General features: G+C 37.9%; 1 pseudogene across 1 annotated transcript; it reads right to left on the bottom strand.

Annotated features, from left to right (window-relative positions):
• Positions 1-6,128: 6,128 nt before the first annotated feature.
• Positions 6,129-12,454, bottom strand: LOC309510354 (interferon-inducible GTPase 5-like; annotated as a pseudogene). The gene is made up of 3 exons (XR_014211658.1): positions 12,269-12,454; positions 7,657-8,230; positions 6,129-7,417 (listed from the first exon to the last, which is right to left on the bottom strand). The product of XR_014211658.1 is annotated as an interferon-inducible GTPase 5-like (transcript).
• Positions 12,455-14,925: the final 2,471 nt, after the last annotated feature.

The following is a 14,925-nucleotide window of genomic DNA, read 5'->3' as shown; positions in this document are numbered from 1 at the left end:
GCACTATATGAACCCCGGGCTTTCGCCCTTGGGTCTTTGGTGTCAGATCCCAGCATGCACGGTGTTTTGCATTGGGTCCCCTAGCGTAAGATATCTTACGCAGTACGAGAGACCTCTCGTAAGAGAACGTACTCGGTTACTAACGTAACCTCGGTTCTCTCTAGAAGAGGGAACGAGTACTGCGTATCTTGCCGTGCATGCACACGCTCTGGTTGTTTCGATGATGAAAAACCAGATAATAGCTGCCTGCGAGCGGTATTTATAGGCCTAGACCACGCCCATTTAGGCGGGACGTGACGCAGCGGGCGCAAAGCACCCTCATTGGGTCTGGCGTCACGCCAGGCCTCGCTCGATAGGCTGCTGCAGTTGCCGCAGAACAGCCAATAGGCGCGCGAGCTGCCTCGCCTATGTCTGCATGCTGCCGCAACGCGTTTTGCATTATTACAAAATTAAGGATAATTTTTGGCTTCAATATCTCGCGGAAAAAGGATTTTCCCCTAGCGTAAGATATCTTACGTTAGTAACCGAGTACGATTTCTCATTCTTACCAAATATTTCTGAGCAAGAAGGCTCTGACAAGATGCAACTCGAAGTATCAAAGCTTGTGAGAGTATACACCTAAAAAATCAGATATATGATCAGAGCATACACCCAAACCCTTCCACTTGCTTTCACAATCACCAGAAGTTAACTACACATAAGCTACATAAATTCATCAACTAACCATTCAGAAAAGTTGTCTACATGTTGTCACTTCTTCTTGAGTCTCTCTATCTTTCTGACTCCGGTTTGAACATAAAAGGCTAAAAGTTTTTTAAAAGGACACAAGCTGTTGAAGCCCCGCCCTCTGCGCTGGGAGCAGCAGCTCATTTGCATTTAAAGGGACAGGGACAAAAACTGTGCGTTTTTGCTTGGCCTCAAAAAGTGACAACTTTAACATGATATTTAATAATATCTGTGGGGTATTTTGAGCTAAAACTTCACATACACACTCTGGGGACATCAGAGATTTATTTTACATCTTGTGAAAAGGGCATTATACCACCCCATTAACAAAAAAAATAGGAGTACTGGTCTGTAATTGCATCAACTCTGAATTATATTTACAACACAATATTTGTCAATGCTGACTTCCAAAATTATGTTTTTCCCCCAATTATTTTATTTTCACAGTTCTGTCATGACAAGTCTTGGAATATTATTAGCATGGTAATTGATATGACAATGTTAATGTATTTTGTCTTGCAGGATAGATCTGTTTTCCTGCTGCTGTTAATTATTGCAAGTACAGGGACTGGCTTCTGCCAATACATATGCCGATACGCTGCTGTGAGTCATACTGCTTTAGCACAAATAGCATATATAAATTATCCCATAGCAGCCCTTACGAAAAAGAAGTTTATTCAAGTTTTCTATTAGTATACTTCTTTTAAACTAAAAATAAGAAAGTATACTTTCAGTCTACATTTTATATACTTCTCAGAAATATACTTTATGTACTTTTCAGAAATATAATAAAATTACACTTAAGTGTACTTGACTTATACTGAGAGAAATGTCCAAGTATATTTGGCTTGTACTTGTACTCAATCTTTTGATTGAGATATCCTTAAAAGTATAATTAAGTATTCAAAGTATACTTGGCTTGTAGTTGTGTTAACTCTTTTGATCGAGTAGCCTATTAAATATACTTTTTTTTACATAGTTTTTCATATACAGTCTTATGAAACTTACATTGTTTGAAAATATTGATTAGAATATTGATATAAAACAGACATATTTCTAATTCTGCGTATCTGAATTTTTGTGTAGGCTAGTCCATTGGTAATGTAAAGGAATTTACTGAATTTTCCAGCTATCCATGTTTTCACTGTTATACAGTAGGGGGCGCTATGACACATCTTCTAGTACAGAATCTCCGGATCAAAACACAGGAGAAGAAAAAGCTGAAACAAGTGATAGAAGATTGCCCATGCAAATGTAAAATAACGTGATCTTCAAACATTAAACAGCATGTAAATCAAAACTGCTTAATGTTTCCAAATGAAATGTCAAACCCATGAAGAGAAACCGACTGTGAAGTTTGGGGGTGTTGGACTCGATCTACTCCATCTGTGTTTTGATCATCGTTCTGAATCTGATCAAGGCGTGTAGCAGGGGGCCAATGTTTCGTAAACAATTGAAGCTTCCCCGGGCTCCGCCATTGATTAGCAGACCATCACCTGCTGTTAGCATTCCATTGATTCCCATTCATTTTGGCGTCACTTTGACAGCGAATAACTTTACATCTGAGGCGTTTAAAGACTCCATTTGTCCATTATTTATTTCTAAAGAAACACGAAAATGTAAAGGCTCCATTACCTTGTATCTTACGTTATGGCCCCGTAGAAGCCGTTTTTGTAAAAATAGGCTAACGATTGCGTCACAACCACGCAACTCTCTGTCGCACAGTAGAGAAATTACCGTATGGACAGGAGGAGAAGCTTGCGGGCAATCAGGGGGACGTGGAGGCAAAATGACAAAATAATTAATCTGAATACTTAGCAAAAGTTTATTCTGCTCCTAGCTCATGGACAGCTACTCACATTCTCCGTCTCTGCAAGTTTTGGAAGGGAATGATTCAGATTTCTCTTGGCACAGCTACTAGAAGACAGACGGGTTGCTCACGTCACATCTACGTCTTCAAGCTCAGCTTGAGTCTGCGCAGTACGCTCAGCCATCAGGAAGTGAGTGCTTCTAATTGACTTCACCTTTCTCAGTTGAATCCAATGGGGTCGCTGTGTCCATTTATGTCTATGGCGTGTAGTCGTTGACAAAAAATATGATTTTCTCAACCTTTTTGTTTAAAATGTTGCCTTTCTTTATGAAACTTACCGACATTCAAGTGTTGATAAAAAAGAATGCATGAAGCTAATAAAATGTTTTTAAAATTAAAGTACAGTTAAAGGTATTTTTTAAGTATAAAAAAAAGATATCTACATTTGAACATAGTATTAGCCTATACTGCAAGTGCAACACTAATATATATAAATAGTAAACTATAAGTATAATGTTATGTTCACTTAAAGTTTACTTGCAGTATAAACTACTAAACTAGTAGTTTACTGAGTACACTTCAGTGTGTACTTTCATAAACTAAAAAATGTACTACTTGTAATAAAATAGTAAACTACTAATATACTTATAAGTTCACCTGTAGTACAGATGCATTACAAATGATAAACTTAGTTTCCTACTGTTACACTTATAGTACACTTAAACATATACTTGTATATACTAAAAGTGGGCCAATTTAGTCCCAAGCAGTTTTGAAATAGTACACTTACAAGTTTACTACAAGTACACATTGATATTAAAATCAATGTGTACTCCACCCAAGTATCGGTGCTTTGCCTTCTGAGAATATAGTTCCCAGTATGTATACGGTTAGAAGATGTCTGTGTCTCATGTGTCCTTGTTTTTTGTACACGCTGTGACTATACAAATCACAACATAGGAAAATGTTGGCATTATTTTGTCACTTATTGGGAGCAGTATGCTAGCTGGAGCCGTTTACCTCCAGTCTTTGAGCTAAGCTAGGCTAGCGGTGGGTGCATCAGACAGAGCTACGGCACGCACGGGGATGAAAAGGGTATGGACTTATCTAACTCTGGGGATACGGTGTATAAGCTAAAGTCCCAAAAAGTTGGCGTGTTCCTTTAATAATGAAAACGTGTGTGAAATGTTTTGAATTTAAATATTCACAGCTTAAATATACAACCATGTTGAATTTCAGCCCATAAAAATGCAAGCCCTAAAAATACAATGCATTAAAATGCAAGCAGTGTTAATTCAATACATATTTTTTAGTGTGATTCAACAAGCTTTTTTGTTTCAAAAACATTTGTCATTGTTTTTCTTCCATATGTTACACATACCCCATTCATCTTATCAATCTCACCTTTATGTTTCAGAGCAGGAGACACTGGAATAACTTAGGCTAAGAATAGAGAAGCTGTTGTTTCCTTCACCAACGTGAAATTCACTGTTGTAAAGAAAAGCTTGAAATATTCAATCAAGGACTGCAAATTAATACATGAATTACTCTTATAATGTAAAGCCTTATCGATTCAACAGGAATTTTCAATGTAACATCTGATTGCTAAAAAAGCTTCTAAAATGGATTTTACATTATTGAAGGAGACTTTAAATACATTTATACTATGTACTTTTTAATTATTTAGCTGGATCACACTAAATGTGCATGAGGATAGCACAACAATTCGTAACATTTGATTTTACAACAAGAAATACATTGCTGTCAAATGTTTTTAAAAGTTCTATAAACATCTTTCTTACCAAAATCTTCACAACAATCCACACAGCAAGACGACACTGACAGCAGATCTGAAATGAAGCCTGTAACTTATATACTGGTTAAAAAAAAAGAAGCAGAGCGAGATCCGCCCAAAATAATACTTTCACATTCACTGCCACATCACCATAGGAACTAGTCAGAGGGACATCAATATTTACCTGGAGTTCACATGTTGAAATATGCACATTTATAGGGGCATTGATAGACCCATTTAACTGCAGTGTAAATAGTGAGAAGATTTTGGTTGTGATTGCAGTTGCATGATAATTCCTGTAGATTTACAGTATATCTGTTGTTTTACAATGGCTCAATGTCTACAAATCCACAGCAAATGAAAGACCAGGAACAGGAATTAGCCACAAAAAAAGAAGAAGAAAAAAAAAGAAATATATATATATATATATATATATATATATATATATATATATATATATATATATATATATTTTTTTTTTTTTTTACATAAGTAACTGTGTCAGTTCAATTAAATAATTATGATGGTATTGAAAATATAATTAAACTTATTGATTATAAATACAACACAACCACCCAAGTGAGTACTCATAGATTCAATAAAGATTCAGAAATGTTTGTAAATCTCTAAAGTTGTTCATATGTAAATGGTGCTGTCAGTAACCTATGTCAATATTGTGCGTTTTGGGATCTATGGAAATGTTTGGTTGAACCCCATTTGATGTAAAATACAAGCAAATACTCATGAAATCACATAAGAACAATCACCAAAACTCCTTAGCCAAATGATTAAACATTTAATTTAAAATAAAATAATGTCATTAAAGTCAAGACATTTTCTAATATATTTTAATCAGAATTAATGCACCACTTCGAGGACAAGGAAATGGTTTAAGAAAGTGGATGAAATGCTAAAATTAGTTAAAACTAAAAATAAATATTGTAATCATTTTGATATAATTTAACCTTATTTTTTAACTTTCCTATTGTGGACACACTGGGTGGAAATCTGCATTCACCGAGGCTTAAAATAGCATGGTATGTTTATTCAGAGCTGCATTGATCTCTTTTTGTTTCCTGAAGGGAACAATTAATGAATTGTAATGAAAGTACTTACAAATACGCAAAATCATTTGGCATGAACAATAAGAAAAATCCTTGATAAATAATTACAAATAAATAACTTTTAGTTTAAAATAAAATAACTTTATTTAAAGTTATTATTTGGCTGATTGGAGTATGACAGATTATTCAAACCTGTTCTGTAACATTTATGAAAAGCAGTACAATGAGAATAAAGAGTGTCAGGAATTTTGTCAAACTCAGGCACTGCCTCAAAAGTGCCCGAGAGCGATTGTACACACTGAATTGTACAATCAAACATTGTTTGAAGGTAATCTCAAAAGGCTAAATGTTTTCACGGTGGTAATGAGAGTAAGAGACGTTAAGAACGTTTGACATTTTCATCCAAATACACACATGCAAATCTTTATTTTGGACTATTTTGGATCAGCAACAAACAAAATAATGATAAAGGCTAAATAAAATATTGTGATTACTGAGCAATGTAAGGAAACCCCAGACGTTTCAGCTGAAACTCCCATTTGAACTGCAAGGAAGATCATATGGATCTTTTATTTTGTGATAACGGATCCGTTGTAAATGGATTTACCCTGCCCACTTGAACAAACTGCAATATCAGTTGATTTATGACAGTTGTTACTGTGGCAATAGTTTAAATAGCTTGTTAAAGATTGTTAAAACAGCTGATATTAAATTTTAACAATCTTTGACACTTCAGCTTTATCTGGCCAATTGTACTTGTACCCTATTTCAAAATATTGTAATTGCGCTTCTTAAGTTATTACATTTAAGTTTGAACCCAGATGCTATTTATTCAACACATGTTCAGGTGGGAAACAACCCACAGAGAACAACAGAGAAACTGGATGACTGAATCTGGAATATTGATCTTTGTATCTTTCACCAGGTTTGGAGGAGTCCGTTGATGAGCCAACACACAAACGGCAACTTATCACAAAGTGATAAATGTTTTTAATGTAATGTAGTCATGAGTAGCAGTGGCAGCTGAGGCTTTGATGCTGTTATTATGGAAAGTAAATTGGAAAGAAGAGAGGGCCAAAAGCAATCTATCAAGTAGGAAAGACACAAAATGATGTAAAGAAATGCAAATTTTGAGCAAATATATATTTGCAAACAAAAGTCATTTCTCCAAAGATAAAAAATCTTATACATTTAAGCACAAGTCTGTATTTTAAATCAAATGTAAGTTGCTTTGGATAAAAGTAACAGATAATTAAATGCATGTAATGTGAATACAACGTGAAATCTACATCATAAATGTCTATTAGATATTTTGTATTAAATGTCATACATGTTTTTTGTCTATAAATACCCCAATAGCAATTAGTTCTAAACGCTGTTGAACATTCTTGTCTTTTACTCTTCAGTCTCCAGTGAAGCCATCAGCACGTTCCTGGCATCATCAGCGATGTCATTCAGAGCTCTCTTCAGCATTCTTGAGACAGTCAGATAAGACATTCCCCCTGCCACCAAACTGCCAATAATAGGAATAAAGCTCACAAGTAACTCTACAGTATCTTCTGATATAAGAAGAGACGCAGCACCCAGCAAGGTTAATATTGAATTTGTGTTTATCCCTTGATGCAGAGGAGACTTCATCAGACTCTTCAATTCCTCTACGGTTTTCCCAGATCTTTCACAAAGCTTCTGAAGGGATGGATCATCCAGACCAAACACACTGTAGTACTTTCTCAGCTCATCTGCTATGATGGCTATATCTGCAGTGATCGAAAGACCAGGAAGAGGAATAACAGCAATACAAGCAGACAGGAAAGCAACTTTTCCAATGTTTTCCTCCAGAGCTTTCTTCTTTTTCTCATTAATCTCCAGTGTAATATTCGGCAAAGCCAACATCAGCACACGTCTCTTATGCTGTGGAAGCTCTTTCTCCATCCTCTCCTGGAGCTGATTTAAATCATACTTGCCGAGCTCCCAACCAGAGATCAGGAACACGACAGGATCCTCTACCAATCTTTCTCAGGCCTAGACAGAAACAGGAAAGGGCATCATGAAATATTTAAAAAATAAAGGATTATTATATATTTTATAATCATAAATTAATAAATAATATAGGCTAATAAATTATTATCAGTGTAATTAAAATTATCATTGTTTTTACATGAGAAAAACATATTGGTTTAATACATTAATCATAAAGATAAATCTCTTAGATAAATCTAAATGTCTTTGTTGCTCAAAACATGTGAACTGAATAAACTAACCATTTTCACAATCCTTTCGGATGGTATACAGTGTCTTTTTCTTGTCAAAGCTTTTCTTCCTCTTTTCAGCATTAATGCTTGAGTCAATCTTAGAACGAACAAAATAAAACGTTTTCCCCATGTTCTTGATCTCTTTGGCCAGCTGAGTGTGGCATTCTCTGAACCGATCCGAAGCAATGATGATGAAAAAATCATAGCGTTCAAACTGAACCAGTTTAAGATACTCGTTGGCTTTGAAGTTTGGTGTTCCAATGCCAGGAAGATCCCACACTTTCACATTTTTGTATTTAGGGTGAAGGTAAACTTCAGGCTCCATAGTGGTTTCTACTGGGCCAGTTTCAGCAGCGCCTTCATCTTCATCCCCTAAACCCCTGAATGCATTGACAAACGTGGACTTTCCAGAACCTGACTCTCCCGTCACACCAATGTTAAGTTCTACAAGATCTTGCTTTTTGAGGTATTCTTTGATTGTGTTTATCGCTGATGGGAGATCCTGAGTAGATATGGAATCTTTAATTTCCTCCAGTTCCTGGTGAGTTATACAATCTTCAGACATAGCCATTCTAAAAAAGATCTGTCAACAGTGTTATAAAAAATGCTTTATAGGTAGGGTAGGTAGGATTTTTCTAAAAAACTTTTTTTCAAATTTGTTTAAACTGTCTTTATATACCAATACAAAATTAAAATGTAAGTGCTCTGAAAAAGAGAGTATAAAAATCGAGTGACTGTAGACCTTTTAATCTGCAATAAACACAGCTCATTATTTCCATCCGGGACGAAACAATTGATTGGTTTGGGCGACTGTCACTCTCTCTCGCAACCATGGCTACCACCCCTGTTGCTACAAGATCTGCCCATATGCGCGCACCCGTTTGATTTGAGGAGTGCAAGAGAGGCGCGGAACCTACAAAGAGTAAAATTATGGCAGAGAAAGAGCATTCAAAATTCAAAGCACCTGCATATGCAGGCAGCGAAGGCAAACAAGGCAAAAAAAGAATCTTGAACGACCTCCTCTGCTTCGCCCTCGACCCCAGACCTGTCCTCGAACCGACGATGCGGTAGCAGCTAACGTTACTTGTCTCCGGTACTGTTTTCATCATGGAAACTCTTACATGCAAAACACCGTATATGTTATGAATCTTACACGAAATTCACCTTCATCACAGTGTAACTGATGGTAATGGAAAAACGTGTATCAATGCAACCTGTTTTTAGCTTTGCCTTATAAATATAGCTCGTTACCGAATCAAACAAAATATTTTAAACTTTACCAGTATCGATATGCTAGCTTGATAGTGAGTACTAAAAGCCATCTTATTTGTTTATATTTATAGTGATAAAGTTAGGTATTTTATTACATGTGATTCTGACATGATGTCACTGCATGCACTGCGCGCTCCTTCCTCTCCACTCGTCTCAGGTAAATAAATGCATCTTCCAGCTGAGCCTGAGCGTTTGGCGTCGCGCGTTCATGTGTTTTGGGGGCGTGGCTTTGGAAGGAGCTCAGAAGGGAGGGGGTGGAGTGAATGGAAATAATTAGCTGTGTTTACAACATTTACATTTACATTTAGTCATTTAGCAGACGCTTTTATCCAAAGCGACTTACAGATTAGGACTAAGTTAAGCAAGTCATCATGAAGAGGCAAAAACAACGCAAGAAGTGCTCAAAATACGAAGTTCAGGCATTATTCAGAGTAGCATAAGCCCGATAAGCGAGGTTTTTAAAGGGAAGGTTTTTTAAAAAAAAAAAATTTTTAAGAGGTTAAGTGCTCACGGAAGAGATGGGTTTTCAGTTGTCTTTTGAATGTTGTCAGGGATTCTGCATTCCGGATGAGGGTCAGGGGAGCGTTCCACCAGCATGGAACTGTGAATGAGAATGTTCTGGAAAGAGATTTAGTGGCTTTCTGTGATGGAACCACGAGACGTCGCTCGTTGGCCGATCGTAGGCTTCTGGTAGGGGTGTAGACTCGTAGGAGTGAGTGAAAGTAGGAGGGAGCTGAGCGTGTGATGGATCTGTAAGCAAGCGTCAATGCCTTGAACTTGATGCGAGCAGCGAGAGGTAGCCAGTGCAGAGAGGTGAACAGAGGAGTGACGTGGGCTCTTTTGGGCTCGTTGAAGACAAGACGAGCTGAAGCATTCTGAATCATTTGTAGAGGTTTAGTTGCACATGATGGAAGTCCGGCCAGAAGAGCATTGCAGTAGTCAAGCCTAGAAATGACCAGGGCCTGGACGAGAAGTTGTGTTGCATGCTCAGTAAGGAAAGGCCTGATCTTCCTGATGTTGTGCAGTGCAAACCTGCATGATCGAGCTGTCTTTGAAATGTGATCTGTGAAAGTCAGCTGGTCATCAAACGTTACTCCAAGATTTCTGACCGACCTTGATGGGGTGATTGATGATGAGTCTAGCTGGATAGTGAAGTCGTGCTGTAGAGACGGATTGGCAGGGAGGACGAGAAGCTCAGTCTTGAGATCCGTGCAGCTACTGTGGGATCATCTGGTTGAAACGAGAGGAAGAGCTGTGTGTCATCAGCATAGCAGTGGTAGGAGAAGCCGTGGGCCTGTATGATGTGTCCCAGTGATGTGGTGTAGATGGAGAAGAGGAGGAGACCAAGAACTGAACCCTGGGGAACCCCTGTGGTCAGCTGATGTGCTCTGGATACCTCGCCTCTCCATGCGACCCTGAAGGACCTACCCATGAGATAGGACTTGAACCAGTGGAGTGAAGTTCCTGTGATGCCCAGTGATGAGAGGCTGGACATAAGGATCTGATGATTCACAGTGTCGAAGGCAGCAGACAGATCCAGGAGAATGAGGACTGAAGATTTGGAAGCAGCTTTTGCGGTCCGTAGGGCTTCTGTGACCGACAGTAATGCAGTCTCAGTTGAATGCCCTTTCTTGAAGCCGGATTGGTTGACATCCAGCTGGTTGTTTAGAGACAAGAAGGATATTACTTGGTTGAAAACAGCTCTTTCAAGTGTTTTCGCAATGAATGGTAGGAGAGAGATAGGTCTGTAATTCTCTACAGATGATGTGTTTAGTGTTGGTTTTTTTAAGTAGTGGAGTAACCCGAGCCTGCTTGAATGCTATAGGGAAAGTGCCAGTATGTAGGGATGAGTTGATGATGTGTGTGAGTGCTGGTAGAAGTGTGGGAGAGATGGCTTGAAGAAGGTGTGAGGGGATGGGGTCTAGAGGGCAGGTGGTAGGATGACTGGAGAGGAGAAGTGTAGATACTTCTTCCTCGGTTAGCGGAGAAAAGGAGAACAAAGGGGTATCGGCTGTGGAAGGGGTCAGACTGGGTTCCTGTGTGTGTGGAGTTGAGAATTGACTGCTGATAGTTGTTGTTTTGTTGGTGAAGAAGTTCGCAAAATCGTCGGCAGTTAAAGAGGAGGTGGGTGGTGGTGGAGGTGGACAGAGGAGAGAGTTGAATGTCTTGAAGAGAGATCGTGTGTTGGAGGAGCTGTTGATCTTGTTGTGGAAGTATGAAGATTTTGCAGCATGAACATCCACAGAAAAGGAAGAGAGGAGAGATTTATACATACTCAGGTCGGATGTGTCTTTTGATTTGCGCCATTTCCTCTCCGCTGCCCTGAGTTCGGTCCGGTGTTCACGAAGAACCTCAGATAGCCAGGGGTTGGAGGGAGTAGCGCGTGCAGGCCTGGAGGAGAGAGGGCAGATATTGTCTAGAGAAGAGGTTAGAGTGGAGCATAAGGTATCCGTTGCGGTATTAACATCCAGAGATGAGAATTGTGAGGGTGGGGGAAGACAAGATGACATGGCAGAGGAAAGGTGGGAGGGAGAAAGTGAGCGCAGGTTTCGTCTGAAAGTGACTGGTGGTGGGGTTGGAGGTGCAGGGGTAGAGAGTTGTAGACTGAAAGTAATGAGGAAATGATCTGAAACATGGAGCGGTCTCACCAAAATGTTGTCTGTGACGCAGTTGCGTGTGTAAACCAGGTCCAGCAAACAGTCGTGAGAGGTCTACAGACACTCGATTTTTATACTCTCTTTTTCAGAGTACTTACATTTTAATTATGTATTGGTATATAAAGACAGTTTAAACAAATTTGGAATGTTTTTTTTTTTTTTTTTTTTAAATCCTACCTACCCTGCCTTTAAGGAAATATGCACAAACAACAGCTTATGCCATGATATTTAAATGTCTGAAGTCCCTTTCCATGCTGGAACTCAACAGTCCTTTATTTTGCTTATCATAGTTTGTCCTATAAAGAAAATCAAGATCAGTTTCTCAATCTCATATTATGTTTCAAAGCACAAAAGATGCAAGAAGTGCTGTTGTTTCCTTCACAAATGTGAAATTCACTGTGGTAAGAATTCATTACTAATAATGCAAGGTTCATCTGCCATTTAAAATGTTGTATTTGATTGCTAAAATAAACTTCTAACACATGTATTCCACATGACAGTATTGCTAGACACATACATACTTGATAAATGTTTGTATTTTGCTGCCTCACACTAGTCATGTATGATGATAGCTCAGATAGACCAGAATTTTTGACTTTCAGTTTACAACATTAACGTGATTGCTGTCAAAACATCTGGATGAGCAGTGAAACAGTAAGAAGTCATTACAGTGGCGACCGTAGAGACCTTACCAAAATGTTCGGTGCAATTCACACAGCAACAACTTGAACCCTTTGTTTGAACTTGAACTTTTCCACTGCAATACTGTCACTTTCACTACAGCTGAAACAGGCAGAGACTTGTAAATACTTGTCAGATAGCCTATAAATAGTCTATATATGGCCAAAATAGATTCTATTGGTTAATATCTGCGCATAAACACCACGAAAGACGCAACGCGACACAATATGTCACAAATCACAGCCAATCAGAAGTGTGTAGTTCTCACGCGCAACACGCTGCACAGATGAAGTGCGTAAAAATAAAAACACAACTTGCACATTCACGATTTTCGCGATGCGTCTCCATATTATGGTAGGCTATTACTTGTGGAACTTCAGGGATTTGTCATAATAAATAATCAATGTTTCTCAACTTACAGTTTCATTAATGCCTCTAGACGTCTTGAATATTCCAAAATGTTCCACCAGAGGTCTCTGTCGCATTAGGGTTTTACATGATAAACGGTCTCAAACACTTCAGATGTGCTTTCCCCCCCAGAGATGTCTGAGGTTGTGCGCGCGCATCATAGGCTCAGGTGGTATTCTATGCATTTACAGCAAAGATGACACAATGACCTTTACTGAAAAGCTTCTGTTAAATGGAAAGTCTGTTAATAAATTAGTGTGAGGGAGGAGAAATGGGGTCATAGCCTGTGACTACCTTGTTGAAAGATAATTGTGGAACAGATGTGACCGTTTTATTGCAAGATAAAAATCATTGTGAGATCTGGATCTATTCGCACAACATATAGGCCTATTTGCTGCTTGCTTTTCTATGCAATGCCCTCAGAAGATAACGTAGAAGCTTAAGAAACCAGGTTACATGAAGGGGCTTGACCAGGCACTACAATAAACTATATGGTTAACTTGTATAAAAATGACTGTCTGCAAGTTAACATAAACCCCCCAAAAGTATGCTGCTGTTAACATAACAATGTAACACTGTGACAACCAGTTCATTTTGCTTATAACATCTACATAGTTTCCTGAAAAATAGTTCAGATATATATATGTTTGATTCATGAATACAAACAAACACATCTTTATTTCTGTCTTTGTACCTCTCAGGGAGATGTTTTCCTTATTGGTTACTGTATTACAACCACCTTTCCTTGCTGTTGATGGTGTGATGCTCTTCAGATCATGAGAACAACAAGAAGAGAAACGAGGAAATTATAATCAGTGTAGCTTCGTCAGCAATGTCCTTATCTGGCGTTTCTGTTTACTGAACCTCTGTCCACCCATTATTTTCCCCACAGTTGAGATTTGAATGTTTGTGTGCCTGAATCAATGTGAAGTTTTATTTTGAAAACTACATTTTTTTGTCTAGAGGGAGTGTTAAGGGATAGTTGAGGTTAGATATCTCACTAAAACAACTTTGAAAGTCTATCGCTCTCACTCACACACACAAACACACACGTTTGTACACTGTGTTCCAAGACATGTCTAGCTCTTTAGAATGTTCTGTCCTGCCTTAGCACTATTTATCAACTCCCCACACTGTGTGACACACGTAACATGAAATCTTATACATCTCAGAAAGATCAGTTACATATGCTGCAGCTGCTGCAATATACACACCAATACAAATACACAATGTATTTGCAGGTGGATAATAATAGATATAACACTAACACATGTTGGGTTTCCATGTTTTATGGGGACATTCCCCATAGACATAATGACTTTTATAGGTCTACTCTACTAACTATATTATATCCCCTATATAACACAACCCTCACAAAAAAATGTTGTTTTCATTTTTACATTTAAAAAGAATTAAATAAAGATAAGCTGTTTTCATCATGGGGACCAAGATGTCCCCAAAACATAGGAAATACCAGAACCACACACACACACACACACACACACACACACACACACACACACGCACGCACGCACGCACGCACGCATGCACGCACGCACACACACACACACACACACACACACACACACGTTTGTTTCACTCTATTTGTGAGGACATTGCACAGACTTCCATCGATTTTATATCAGGTTAATGATATTTTCGCCTAACCCAACCCCCAGACCTAACCATTACAGAAACATATGCAAAACACTACATTTAAATTAATATTGGCCATTCAAACTATAGTGAGAACTTAAAAGTATAGGTGTTCTACATACTTTATATTGACTGATTCCGGAGAGACTATTGCTTGTCCTACCCTAAACACTGTGTTTATTCTGTTTGTTTTGTTTTGAACTGGAATTTCATATAGGAATTTACTTCAAATCTACAAAAAAAAAAGTATATGTATACTGTATTTCAGATACAGTAAATAGGAACATAGTAGTGTGCAAAATAATATATAGATACTAAACTATTTGTTCAGAATAAAAAAAAAAATTACAAGTACACTTGCAGTATAAAACTGCTAAATTAGTAGTTAACAAAGTATACTTCAAAGTCTACTTTCATAAACTACAAAATGTGCTACAAGAATCAGTATACCTATAAGTTCCCTTGTATTATAATTGCAGTACAAACTGAAAAGTTTACTACTGTTACACTTAAAGTATACTTAAAAGTATACTATTATACACTAAAAAGAGGGCCAATTTAGTCCAAAGTATAGTACACTTACAGGTATACTATTAGTACATTG

This window comes from Leuciscus leuciscus, assembly GCF_965113295.1.
Source record: "Leuciscus leuciscus genome assembly, chromosome: 12".
NCBI classification, from domain to species: domain Eukaryota; kingdom Metazoa; phylum Chordata; class Actinopteri; order Cypriniformes; family Leuciscidae; genus Leuciscus; species Leuciscus leuciscus.
The sequence above is the reverse complement of the archived record's forward strand: the minus strand, read 5'-3'. Positions and strand labels throughout refer to the sequence as shown.